Source organism: Hemicordylus capensis, chromosome 10 (genome assembly GCF_027244095.1).
Source record: "Hemicordylus capensis ecotype Gifberg chromosome 10, rHemCap1.1.pri, whole genome shotgun sequence".
Lineage (NCBI taxonomy): Eukaryota > Metazoa > Chordata > Lepidosauria > Squamata > Cordylidae > Hemicordylus > Hemicordylus capensis.
Window position 1 is genome coordinate 7,920,044 of NC_069666.1, and position 13,923 is coordinate 7,933,966.

The 13,923-nt window shown below is 49.0% G+C and overlaps 1 protein-coding gene across 9 annotated transcripts in view; it reads right to left on the reverse strand.

The window, feature by feature from the left end:
* Nucleotides 1-13,923, reverse strand: part of NTRK3 (neurotrophic receptor tyrosine kinase 3) — a 364,980-nt gene that overhangs the window by 301,438 nt on the left and 49,619 nt on the right. The window contains exon 1 of one of the 9 annotated variants that reach the window (XM_053272595.1): nt 3,091-3,114. The exons of the other annotated variants lie outside the window; for them this stretch is intronic. The gene's annotated coding sequence lies outside the window, so the exon portion shown is untranslated. Of the gene's footprint in view, nt 1-3,090; nt 3,115-13,923 lie in introns of those variants that run through there. 9 annotated transcript variants of the gene reach the window in all.

Below are 13,923 nucleotides of genomic sequence, written 5' to 3' on the forward strand. Positions count from 1 at the left end.
CCAAACCCCGCAGGCTGGCTTAGGGTTGTTGCAGGGGTTCTACAATTTTTTAAAAAAGATATTAAACCCTGCTGCCAGGTTCAGTGGCCTTGGGGAAGGTGAGCTACCACAGCCATGGGGGAGGTCTCCGGCAGTTCCCCCTTCCCCCACCAGCCTCCCTCCAGTCTTCTAAGGGCTGTTTTGGTCTGTTTCGGGCTGTTCTGGCACTTTCTGAGGTGGCGGTGGCCATTTTGGAAGCCGCTGCACATGCACCCTGTCCATTTGTCATGACTTAGCCATGCAAATGGCCAAGGCGCATGTGTGGCAGCCTCCAAAATGGCCACCGCCACCTCAGAAAGGGCTGGAACAGCCTGAAACAGACCAAGAAGAGGCTGAAACCACCCAGTGGAGGCCAGGGGGAGGACGGCGGTGAGAAGGGGGCCGCTGGAGACCCACCATGTCTGCCATCAGCATCCCCTAGGGCCTCAGAAGTGCTAAGTCTGGCATTTTTAAAAAAAACTTCTCTGGCACCCCCGAATGGGGCCTGAACCAGCTCAAATTTGAGCCAAGACGGGCCCCTTGGTTCAGAGTGCCAAAACTGAACTTGCCCAGTTCGAGGCCAGTTCCGACTCGAAGTGAACCGGGAAAACTGTGCACATCCCTTCATTGGGAGTACCCATGCCATGGAGAATCTCAAGTTCCCCCACTTTCCCAGCATTGTTTCGATGGTGAACCAGCCCTATAATTTTGCAAGGAAACCTAAGGATCACCTATAGACAACCTTTGCTAGATCAGAGGACATTCTGAGGAAAACTCTAAGAAAATGGGAGAAGTGTATACTAGGATACGCGTCTACAAACTCCAACATTTATGGTATAGATATTCCAACACACTCCAAACGGTGTGACTTCACTACTGGAAGGGGGGCATCAAAGTTGCTAATATCTTTTTATTACCTCACCAATCTAGCTAAGAAAGGACAGTCAGGACCAGTTAAGTAGGGTTGAGGTTAAGGTCTGAAGGACAGTGTGTTACTGGCTCCCGCTCTAATTTAAGCTTCATAAAAAGCATATCCATGACAGCTTGTCCTGTCTCTGCTGTTTGGAGAGACAGCCAAAACTTTCTGAAGTATTCCCACAGGAAGGGCCAATGCTGACAGGCGCAAAAAAGCACTGCAAGAGCAACAGAGGAATGCAGAGGTCATTCCAATGCTGAGAAGTATGAAAACAGAGGAGTCCCATTTCTATCACTTCCCAGTGGCTGTGATTTCTGTACAGGGGCTTCAATATACATATGCATTTTTTTGGACACAGCCTCCTTTTCAGCGCCATGCAGGGTCAAGTAGCTATTTCCGTGCCAGGAAGCTGATCACAGATAAAAATGTCAAAGTAGTTTCCTGGAAATCTTGCAAGCTGAACCACTTTCATCAAAGCCAGCCAAGATAGCCAGCAAGATGGTGGCATGGGGGCGTGGTCACAGTCCCGCCCACTTTGCCACAATTTGCTACAATAACACACAAGCGAATGGGCCAATGGGAATCTGCAAATTTGGGCTGATGGTCATAGCTACTTCTTCACGTGTGGTCAGCCAGAACAGAAGACTTGGGAGAGGGGAGGAGTCAGTGTCTCACCTCACACCAAGTTTTTGGGAGGTGGCTGGGCTGAAAAGCAGCAAGAAACTACTCCTGGAACAGAAGAGGGCAACCTCTCCCTCTCAGGGGAAAATTTGGGTCATCCACTCACTTTGCAACTTGCTTGGGCCAATGGGCTGACTTGGTAGAGAGCAGTTTCTTATTTATTTATTTATATTGCATTTATATCCTGTTCTTCCTCCAAGGAGCCCAAAGCGCCTGTACATGGTTATGTTTGTCCTCACAACAACCCCATGAGGTAGGTTAGGCTGAGAGAGAAGTGACTGGCCCAGAGTCACCCAGTTTCATAGGTGAGTAGGAATTTGAATTCAGGTCTCCCCGGTCCCAGACCAACACTCTAACCAATACACCACACTGGCTCTCTTATGTCCCTGTGACGGGAGCTGTAACCCAACAGCATCTGGGGACCCAAGTTTGAGAATCTCTGGCCTAGACAGCTTCCCAAGACAGCATTATCCCATTCCACTCTAGGCACTGGAGGGAAAAGGGATATTTCCAGCAGCAGCTGCTGTACCTTGCAAAGCAGTATGAAGCCTTTGGAAAGGCCAGAATGGTATACATACTAGTAACTGAAGAGCGACCTCATTTCCAGTATTCAAGTTCCAACTTCCAATGCAAGGCACAGACTTAAGGGACACAGAGCTGGAGAACTAATCCTCTGGTTAAGATTTAGATATGGAATCAAGCCATATCTAAATTTATACCCAGCCCCCTAAATAGAACAAGACGCCTCTGGAATCCATTGTCTGGTTAAGATAGGGATCCAAATCATATCTAAATCTAGAACCAACCCTCTAGACCAGGGATTCTCAACGCTGGGTCCCCAGATGTTATTGGACTTCAACTCCCATAATCCCCAACCAAAGGCCACTTGGATGGGGGATTATGGGAGTTGAAGTCCAATAACATCCGGAGACCCAACGTTGAGAATCCTTGCTCTAGACCAGGGCTGCTCGACTTCGGCCTTCCTACAGATGTTGGCCTACAATCCCCATAATCCCTGGCTATTGGCCAATGTGGCTGCAGATTATGGGAGTTGTTGTTCAAAAACAGCAGGGGGGGGCTAAGTTGAGCACACCTGCTCTAGAACAAGAAGCCTCTGGAACCCACCATCTGGTTAAGATTCAGATATGGAACCAAATCATATCTAAATCTAGAACAAACCCTCTGGAACAAGAAGCCACTAGACCTAGAACTAACCCTTCAAGGTCAAGGTTTTGATACAGCCATCCCAAACCCCAGCCTGCCCTTCGGTTTCCTCAAGCAAACCAAACGAAAACGAGAACAAGAAGTGATTTTCTGCTTCAGGCTCTCCAGAGCTCCATGTATACAGGAGGAAGAGGGCTGCAGAGGGGAAAGCGGCGAGCCAAGAATACATAAGAGTCAGACAAGAGCCACAGAATGGGGGAGCGGGGAGTCAGACAATAGCCGGCGTTGCCACCGAGCAAAAGTCTCAATACCAGAGCACAGGCTCTCAGTTGTTGTGATGCCGAGTGATGTCACTGATCTAAGAGATGGAGCCAGAGTTGCCATGGCAACAGCAGGCACTAAAGGGGGGGAGGACCAAACCAAGCCAATAAGAAGTGGGGGGGGACACCCTAACAGTTCTACAGCCGCAACCTGGCCCTCCCCATTTCTCTCCACTGCCAAAACTTGCAAAGTCAGTTGTTTCGGGGGGGGGGGGTTGTGGGGGTAGAGAATGGGAAGCGCCTGAGGAATCCAAGGAGCATGAAGAAAAGGGAAGCTCATTCCGATTAATGAATGCAGACACTGTTACCCCTCGCAGGGAGTCGGCGCTCGCTCAGTCCTCAGGGTGGCTTTTCCGGCAGCTTACAGCCACCGGGAGTCGATCTTGCTCCTTCAAAACCAGGCTGAGCATTTCTGGTTTTTGTTAGCCAAGGGTGGCATCTCAGACCTACCCTTAACCATGCAGGGGGGTCTTATTTTCACCTACCGGCTTTTCACAGGGCTGGCCCATCAATTAGGAACACAGGAAGCTGCCGTCCACTGAGTCAAACCCTTGGTCCATCCAGTTCAGGATTGTCTACACAGACTGGCAGCGGCTTCTCCAAGGTTGCAGGCAGGGGTCTCTCCCAGCCCTATCTGGAGACGCCAGGGTGGGAACCGGGAACCTTCTGCATGTAAGCACGCAGATGCTCTTCCCAGAGCAGCTCCATTCCCTAAGGGGGATATATTACAGTGCTCACACATGTAGTCTCCCATTCAAATGTGAACCAGGGCAGAGCCTGCTTAACAAAGGGGACAATTCATGCTTGCTACCACAAGACTGTTTGGGGAGAAGAACTAGGCAGTTGCTTAGGGCACCAATTCTTAGAGGGGTGCGCATAAAAATGCAAGATTAAAGCACTGCCAATTATTCTCTCTTCCTCTTCTATTGCACCTCTGAAAGACTGCACAATGATGTAAGATGTAGCCCTTCATCCCTTCTCTCCAAAGGGCCTGCAGTTCTATACTCCAGTAGACACAGGCTCCTTTGCTCACTGCACCTCGGCCCCCAATAAAACAGCTGGAATGTGAATTACCTGCCTCAGCATTCATTTCCAAAAAGAAATGGTCTCTGGGTGGATTTCCAGGGATCTCTCTCCCACTGTATCCCCAAACCAGGGCAGGCCAGACATTCACAGGCCATGTGCACTGGCTGATCATTCGACCTGGTGAATGAGCTGCCTGCATGGCTCAAGCCAAAACCAGGGCCCTGCACTCAGATGAGGGGGCACCAAAACCCCTAGGTCTGGCCCCGGCTTTTCAGTGGCCATGCAAGCTAAGGGTGTGCAGAACTGGTGAAAATCAAATCAGGTTTGATTCAAACCTGCCCGGCTCAACCTCGAACTGGACCAACCCTCAAAGGTGGCCAGCCTGAGTTCGAACCGGACTGGGCTGAATCCGATACGGAACAATTCGAACCGGTTCGAGGGCTATGTTTGTAAAGGGGAATCCAGTGAGGATTCCCCTTTACAAGCCAAGGGGTGGGGGCAATCCTTTAAAAATGTCCTAAGGGCAGTCAAGGCTGGGGCAGCAAGAGGGCACCTTACTGGCGTGTTGCAGCTACGGCAGCAGCGACAGCTCCTCTAAGCCTTGCCAGTGCTCCCAACACACAGAGCAGTGCGGCCTAGTAGCAGCCTGGTCCCAGCCTCCAAGGATCCATGGAGCACTGCAGTCAGCATTAAAACACCCCAGATCTTCAACAACACCAGCAAGAGAATAACTGGTCTAATTCAGCGTAAAGCACAGGAGGGGGTGCTCAGTGGTACAGCACTTACTACACATGCAGAAGCTCCCAGGTTCAATCCCTGGCAGAATTCCTAGATAAGGCTGGGAAAGGCCCCTTTCTGAAACCCCAGAGAACCACTGCCTGTCTGAGTAGACAATATTGAGCAAGATAGTCTAGCCATCTGTCTCACAAGAAGGCAGCTTCATAAGTTCATTCAAAACATCCATAATGCTTTGCATGGAGAAGGTTCAGGCCCGGGCATCTGGGACAGGCCCATCCCCGAGACCCTGGTGAGCTGCTGCCAGTCAGTGCAGACATCACTGAGCTAGACAGACCAAGGGTCTGACTCAGTAGACCCCAGCTTCAGAGATGCTGGAAGTACAGGCAGTGCTGAACTAGGTAGATGGTTTGATTCATTAAAAGGCAGCTTTGGGGCTGGGCCATCTACCAGGCAGACTCAGGTGGTCGCCTGGGGTGCCTATTTGTTTATATATTTATTTATTTACTTACTTAACATATTTTTATACTGCCCAAAACTTACGACTCTGGGCAGTTTACAACAAAATAAAAACAGAAAGTAAAACATTAGTTAAAACAAAAACAAAATTTAAAACAATACAACAATTTAAAATTGTTTAAACAATATTTTAAAACAGCATTAAAACCAATAAAACAATACCAATTAAAAGCCTGGGTGAACAGATGTGTCTTTAAAGACTTTTTAAAAGCTGTCAGAGATGGGGAGGCTCTCATTTCCGTAGGGAGCGCATTCCAAAGCCTCGGCGCAGCAGCGGAGAAGGCCCATCCCTGAGTGGCCACCAGACAAGCCGGTGGCAACTGCAGATGGACCTTTCCAGCTGATCTCAGTGGGCGGTGGGGTTCCTGATGAAGAAGACGTTCTCTTAAATACCCAGGGCCCAAGCTGTTTAGGGCTTTATAGGTTATAACCAACACCTTGTATTTTGCCTGGAAATGTATCAGCAGCCAGGATAGCTCCTTCCATTCTTGGGTGACAGAGGCACCATCCTCACAATGGAACTCTCTCCAACTGTGTCCCCAAACCAATAGTAGCACATCAGTCTCTCCCCATCTGTGCATGCTAGCCATTCGACCTGGTGAATGAACAGCCCGTATGACTCAAGTTAAAGGCTGGGCTCCACACACTTCTTGGCGGAGGGCAGGGGCAAAATCAAACTTCACCTAGGGCAGAAAAACCTTGGCAACTTCCTATATCCACCAAGCTTTGAATGTGTCACCACAGTTGGTACCAAAAAATAAATAAAAATGGAATTTTGCAGCCATGAGACGTTACACTCGAAATGCTGCAAGGTTCCATTTTGGTTCTCATCTGGCCTTCCCTTTTGCCCAGCTTCAGAGAAAAGAAGGGAACGTTCTCTGACATGCACTGCTTACCTCGCCTACTCATTTCCCCCTCCCCAGGTGTCTGGGTCAGAAAAGCCTATCATTTACCGAGGATTAAAACGGCCGCTCGAGAGAGCTTTACTCGACACAGCTTGAAAGAGGTGTGCTTCTGTTTGTGTAGCTTACAGCTCAAAGGAGCATTTAATTTCCCCCCCTGGAGAGGCAGGAGGCCAGCTCTGCTCTCTGCAGCATCTCATGGGGTGGCAGAGGAACAGAGGAGGAAATAGCGTGGCTGGGATCACCATCTCTTTCTCCAGGAAAACACGGCTGCTCCCACAGGCTGCCAAAAAGGGACACATTCCAGACCAGCAGATTATCTCGAGTCTTAGAAACTAGCATTTGTGAGCCACGGCCCTCAGGGACTGAATAAGGCCTGTGGTGCCACAGTTCTTTTTGGACACTGGAGACTAACACAGCTGTCCTTCAGAAATGTGCGCTTTTGGCTCACCTCCCTGTGGACTACAGAGGAACATAGGAAGCTGCCATATACTGAGTCAGACCCTTGGTCCATCTAGGTCAACATTGTCTACACAGACTGGCAGCAGCTTCTTCAAGGTTGCTGGCAAGAATCTCTCTCTCAACCCTATCTTGGAGTTGCCAGGGAGGGAATGTGGAACCTTCTGCATGTAAGCCAGCAGGTGCTCTTCCACTGAACTACACCCCCTCCCCTAAGGGGAATATCTCACCGTGCTCACACATGTCTCCCATTCAAGTCGCCTGCTAACTGAGCAAAGAGGCACCTTTTAAAAGTGGTGATTCTCTTTATTTGGCACAGGGAGAGCAACTGGCCCTGTCCATCCCCAGCACAGCATCCCTCCAGAGTCTATCTTGTGTTTCCTTTTTAGATTGTGAGCCCTTTGGGGACAGGGAGACATTTCATTTCATTTCATTATTTATATCTATGTAAACCGCTCTGGGAACTTTTGTTGAAAAGGAGTCTTTGCCATATTGTCGTCGTAAATGCAAACAGCATTGCTTAGCAAAGCATTGCCAAACAGAAGCCTGCCTAGCAAAGGGGACAATTCATGCTTGCTCCCAGAAGACCAGCTCTCCTCACCACGCTATATATAGCCCACCAGCCATCTACTGCGGCCTGTGAAGCTTTTCACATGACTTTTTTTCCCCCCAGTTCCAGGCTGGTAGCAAAACCCGGATGTTTATTTATTTAGCAAATCTATATACTGCCCCAAACACACGTCTCTGGGTGGTTTACAGTAAACACACCACCAATTAAAAACAATGTTAAAAACACTGAACACATCACTCATCTCTCCACCTGACCTACCTCACAGGGTTGCTGTGAATATAAACACAACCATGGACATAACCAAAACCAGGCACTACAGGTCTGGGGATATGGCTGGAGAGAGTTCCCAGTCTCTTGTGAGGATGGTGCCCATGCTACCCATAGCCCACCCTCTGGGCTACTAGGAGGAGGAGTGAGATATAACTGCAAAAATTAAATTAAATAAACTAGCTGGCTCAGCCACAGAGCATCTGCACCTCTAGTTCTCCTTCCTCCCCCCTCCCTCCTTCTTGGCTCTCCCCGCATTCTCAGCACACACACCCTGGCCGCTGCTGTAACCTTCTCTCCCCCCCCCACTATTTTCTCCCCCCCTCCCACCGCCACCGTTGCTTTCCCCGCTCTGCCTGCACGCCTGTCCACTGCCGCTTTCCTCTGCCCCTCCCGGCAGCTCGCTCACGAACTCTCGCGAGAGCTGCCACACATGGGATTAGCGACAGGTACATTTTAGAGAATTACAAAATATAGATAGATAAGCAAGTCAGCTATGAGCCAGAATGGTGATACGGAACCTCCATATTCAGGAACAGTGTATCAGTCACGGCAAGGGGAAGTACAGCAGAGGAGAGCCTGCTAGTGATCCAATGCAGCCTTTTTGAGGGAATCTGGTCCCCACATTCAGCTGTGAATCACTGCATCAAGTCACCAAGTGATGGACATGCACATGAGGACCAGTTCCGCTATCGGCAGATGCACACACTTCCCGGTAGTGGTGATAAATATCTGCTGGCTCCCTTCGTGGAAGGCACATATTCTGGCCCATGCAAAAGCTGTGCAGTTGGCACATGGATGGGGAACAGCATCCCCCAGAGGAAACATCAAGCTGCTCCCGGCTCACATCCCCACCGCGATTCTTCGACAGCGTCCCCGATAACCCCGGCTTCCCACTCAGCACTCCTCCCCTACACGCAGCAAGCGCCAAGGTCCCTGAGCTATCGTGGAGCGCAAAGATGATGGATGCATTTGAGACGGCGGTACCGTCTCGCTGACGCCCACACAGAGCACTCGGAGATTCCTTGGGCCCAAAACGTGCTGGCAGCCCTGATCAGCGCTGGGTAGGAACAAGAAAAAGAATTCTACGGCTTGCCCAGCAGGCCTTAAGAACAAAAAGAAGCAATATATTTCAGAATCCCCATAATGGAGGGGAGCTCTCCGATGCATTACAGCATCATGTAAGCAGAGAGGGAGGCAGCTCGGTTGGGCCAGAGGGGTTAATCTATTCAAGGGGTTCTTAACAACAAAAATGTTTTGTTTTGTTTGTTACAAAAATTGAATTGTTTCGATATCATTAACCGCCTTAGGGTCTTAGGACCAAGGGCGGTATATAAAAACCTATTTGTTTGGTCTGGCCTTCCAGGGTCTTCAAATTGCTTTTAAATGTTTGTTTTTAATGGTTTTATACTGTTTTAAAATTTGTTTTTTATTGTTTTAAGCTGCTTGTTTTAAATGATTGTTTATCAGTTTCTGTTTTGTTGTGCACCGCCCAGAGCCTTTGGATGGGGCGGTATAAAAATATAATAAATACACACATACATACAGTAAGTAAAAATGAATGAATGAGTGAATAACCTGGAGTCTATGGATGAGGTCTATGGGATAGGTATCTTGGGAGCAGAGGTGCACCTAGGTAATTTTGGAGCCTGGACCTAAAGGCCTTTTGGGGGTCCCCTACTGCTCCTGCCACTGCCAATAGATATGCTGCAAGCCATTATTTTTTAACACCAGAACATGCTCAGGGAAAGCTGGAAACTCTTTTTTTTAAAAAGAAGATATTCTGAATGAGATACTTCCCACAGACTTGCAGAGAGATACCACATTTTGCATGGACAATCCTGCCACTTAAATTAGTGGACTGCTCAGCATTTGGAGGCCCACCAGAGCTGCAGGAGACTGGACTCCGCCCGGAAGTCCAGTCCAAAGACCGCCACTGCTTGGGAGAAGAACCAGTCCTAGAGTAACAAGCATGAATTGTCCACTTTGCTAAGCAGGGCTCACCTTGGTTTATATTTGGATGGGCAACTTCATGTGTGCACTGTCTGCCGTAAGATATTCCCCTTAGGGGATGGGCTGTAGCTCAGTGAAAGATTGCATGAGAAGGTCCCAGGTTCAATTCCCCGGTACCAGTTAAGGCTGGCAGAGACTCCTGCCTGAAAACTTGGACAGCTGCTGCCATTTGGTGTAGACAATATTGAGCCAGATGCATCAATGGACTGGCTTTGTATAAGGAAAACGTTCTAAGTGGGGCTTAGACGAATTCATGGAGGACAGTCCTATCAATGGGAAGTAGTCTGATGGCTAAAGGCCACCTCGAGCCTCAGAGGCACAATGCCTCTCAATCCCAGTCGCAGGGGAGCAACAGCAAGAGTGAGGGCATGCAAATACCTCTTTCCTGTGGGCTTCTCAGAGGCATCTGGTGGGCCACTGTGTGAAGCAGGATGCTGGACTAGATAGGCCTTGGGCCTGATCCAGCAGGGCTGTTCTTATGTTCTGCCCCTCTTCCCAGAGGAAAATGACAGCCAGTGTTTCTCTGGAACTATAGAGGGGAAACTCCCAACAGTTTGGTGTTTCAGGCAGACTTCCCTCAGTCTAGCATCTCTTGTTTTGGAAGTTAAACCCTGGCCCCAACCAATTAATTCAGGACAGGCATCAATTTCCAATGACCTGCTCCCACAGCCACCCTGGCACCCTGCGATTCGTCATTCCGATCACCCACATTCATGACAACCGTGCCAGTAACCTTTGCCCACCCTCCAACACCTCACCTACGTGCCGAGTCGACCTTCTTAGCAACAGTGCAAGCAGGAAGGCGGAATATGCAAATCGGGAGCTCGCCCGTCTCCCACTACAAGTTGCTCAGAGGGCTCAGTACAGCCGAGAATATCATGCACACCAGCGCCAACCCGGCACTTGGGTTGCTACAGAGCAGCTCAGCCAGGCAGCACGTACATAAGGAAAGTCCTGCTGGATCAGGCCCAAGAAGGCCCATCTAGTCCAGCATCCTGTTTCGCACAGTGGCCCATCAGATGCTGCTGGAAGCCTACAGGCAGGAGTTGAGTGAGGGCATGTCCTCTCTCCTGCCGTTACTCCCCTGCAACTGGTTCTCAAATAATAATCAAATAACGTAATAGGCTCTGCTGCCTCTGCTTAGTTTGGAAACACAGCAGTAAATCCCCCAATCTCCGACATGAGAGGCCCCCTCAAACATATGCATCTGCCATCTACTGAGTCAGGTCTATCATGGGATGGGGAGGAGAGCTGGTCTTCTGGAAGTGAACATGAAAGGTCCCCTTTGCTAAGCAGGGTCTGCCCTGGTTTGCATTTGGATGGGCCACGTGAGCTCCGTACATAGAGACACTGGAAGCTGCCTTCAACCGAGTCAGACCATTGGTCCATCTAGCTCAATGTCGTCTACACCAGGGATTCTCAACGTTGGGTCCCCAGATGTTATTGGACTTCAACTCCCATAATCCACAGCCAAAGGACATTGGGGCTGGGGATTATGGGAGCTGAAGTCCAATAACATCTGGGGGCCCAATGTTGAGAATCCCTGGTCTACACAGATGGGCAGTGGCTTCTCCATGGTTGTAGGCAGGCTTGGAGATGACACGGAGGAAATCCAAGATCTTCTTTAGGCAGGTATACAGATGCTCTTCTGCTGAGATACAACCCTGAGGGGAATATCTTACAGCCCTCCCATGTAGCCTCCCATTCAAATTCAGATCAGGGTGGACCTTGCTTAGCAAAGCTGACAATTCATGCTTGCTGCCGCAAGACCAGCAATCCTGTTCCATGCACTGCAGAGCGAAGCCAGGCCCCTTGGAGGCCTAGAGACGAAGCTCGGGAGAAATCCTAGAGACAGTGCCCCCAGTCTGTATGGAGAAGCTCTGCCAGAGCTAAGACCACAGCACAAGAGCACCACGCAGCCAATATAGCGAATGAGATTACAACAAATATAAACTAATGATACAGCTGTCAAGACAGATTAGGCTGCACAGTGGAAAAAAATGGCAGGGCTGTTTAGTCACAACAGTATGAGATTAATCTATCAATACAGCTTATGTGGCACTGGAGAGAGAGAAAATTGAATAAGCCCATCTCCCCAAAACCTGGCATGGGATGGAATCTCCTGACCTGAGATGCACAGGGGTCTGAGAGGCAACATGAAACTCCAGGGAAGCTGTTCCCCTCAACATCAGCAGTGTCAACGCCGGAGAACAGAAAGGCTTAGATGCACTGAGAAGCTGCACCAACATTTTAGGGAGGAGAGCTGGGCTTGTGGTAGCAAGCATGAGTTGTCCCCTTTGCTAAGCAGGGTCCACCCTGGTTTGCATTTGAATGGGAGACTACGTGTGTGAGCACTGGACGCTATTGGGGCTGCCCTAGGCAGAGCACCTGCATGCTTACAAGCAGAAGGTTCCAAGTTCCCTCCCTGGCAGCATTGCCAAGATAGGACTAAAAGAGACTCCTCCTGCTTGCAACTTTGGAGGAGCTGCTGCCAGTCTGTGTAGACAATACTGAGCTAGATGGACCAATGGTTTGACTCAGTATATGGCAGCTTCCCATGTTCCTATTTGTGCAGCTATAAATCCAGGGAAAAGGCATGATAAATCCTTCTCCAGAGTCTTACATGAAGACACTGCCATAGGCACTGCATTGCCTAGTAGCTCTCATGTGGCTGGGAAAATATTTTGGGTTCCTAAAAACCAGCTCCAGTCTTGCATTGAGTAGAAGAAACATTTTGGATTCCTAGGTCAGGGTTTGAAAATCTGAGGTGCCAGGGAGCCATGCTGCCTAGAAATTTAACGGTGCTGCACAGAGATTAGGATATTCAGAGAGTGGCCGCATTCGCATGCAACATGAAACCAGAGTGGCATGGGGCAGAGGTTTCCCTACTGTTACGTCTGAATGCATGTAACTCCAGTCCTGCTCATCCAGCAACCCAAGGTTTCACTCGGCAGACTCCGTGCACTGCAGAGCGAAGCCAGGCCCCTTGGAGGCCTAGAGACGAAGCTCGGGAGAAATCCTAGAGACAGTGCCCCCAGTCCAATTCAAACCCTCGACGTGTAGCAAGTTTTGCCACTCATAACAGGGGTTCCTTTTTTTATTATTTTGATTTCTATACCACCCTTCCAAAAATGGCTCAGGGCAGTTTACATTAAAACAACACTAAAATCAATTAACTATTAAAATCAAAAACTATAAAAACATAAAACCATTATTAAAACAATTATATCATTTTGTAAAACCCTGGAAAACCATTCTGAACCTTTATACTTTAAAACGTTTTAAAACTCTGGAAGCCCAGACCAAACAGATAGGTCTTAAGGGCTCTCTTGAAGGCCAATGACTCAAATTACAGATTTCTGCAGCCTCAAAGAGCAGATCGCCAACCACTCAACTTCTCGCGTGGGGCACACTGGGAAGAAGGACATCCTCCAGCTTGTAACAGCTTGTAACTCTGCTGCAGTCCTGTTTGTGTGGGTGTGCAGCATGGCAGAGCCCAAGACGGCCATCATTCGTATGGGCGCAAACTCCTGACTCCCCTTCCCCAACCCCACAGGAAAGGTAGTAAGAACAACCTTTAGGACTTTTTACACAATCAACATTATAGGAAAAGCCTCCCACCTTAATTTGGGCATTCTGCACACTTCTGATTTTTTATCGGGCTCCATTCGAAAGCAAGGTTGGAGGCAGGAGCTTGATTGTGAGCTAAGCCCTAGTTGGGTAAGACATTTTTTCTTCCTACCTCATTAGAAAGCTGAGAGTGGAATCTGGGTCACGTGCGACTGTGCTACCCAGCTGGGCCTGAACACATGATCAACTCCCCGTCTCCAGCCATGTTTTTAACAGACACACGATCAGCAGATGGGAGCACAGGGAGTGCCCAAATTCGGGGAGGAGGCTTCTCCCACCCTAACATTGTCGATCATGTGAAGTGCCCTACTTTAGAATTCCTGAAGTACCAATAAGAAAAAGTGCCTTTCCACAAGCCAGTTTCCACCAAAAGCCACCATCTCAAAGAGTTAAACATTTGCAAGTAAATAAAGCACCATGCATGGCAATTAGCCACAGTTCCAATCCGTGAAGGTGAGAGAACTCAGCACACGCCACTATCAAGGAGGAAGCTCCAGCTTCTATAAATATTGAAGAGTGGCAATCATTATCATTATCACAAGCAGAGATGTATCCGATATACAATCTCCGCCAAGGAAGAATAGCATTGCTTTGCCACAATTACGGCATCTAAAAATACAAGTTTGTACTTCTCTAGTTCGTGGACTCCATCAATATCTGCTCCTCCACTCCTGACCTTCACTCCTGCTTGTGCGATGGATG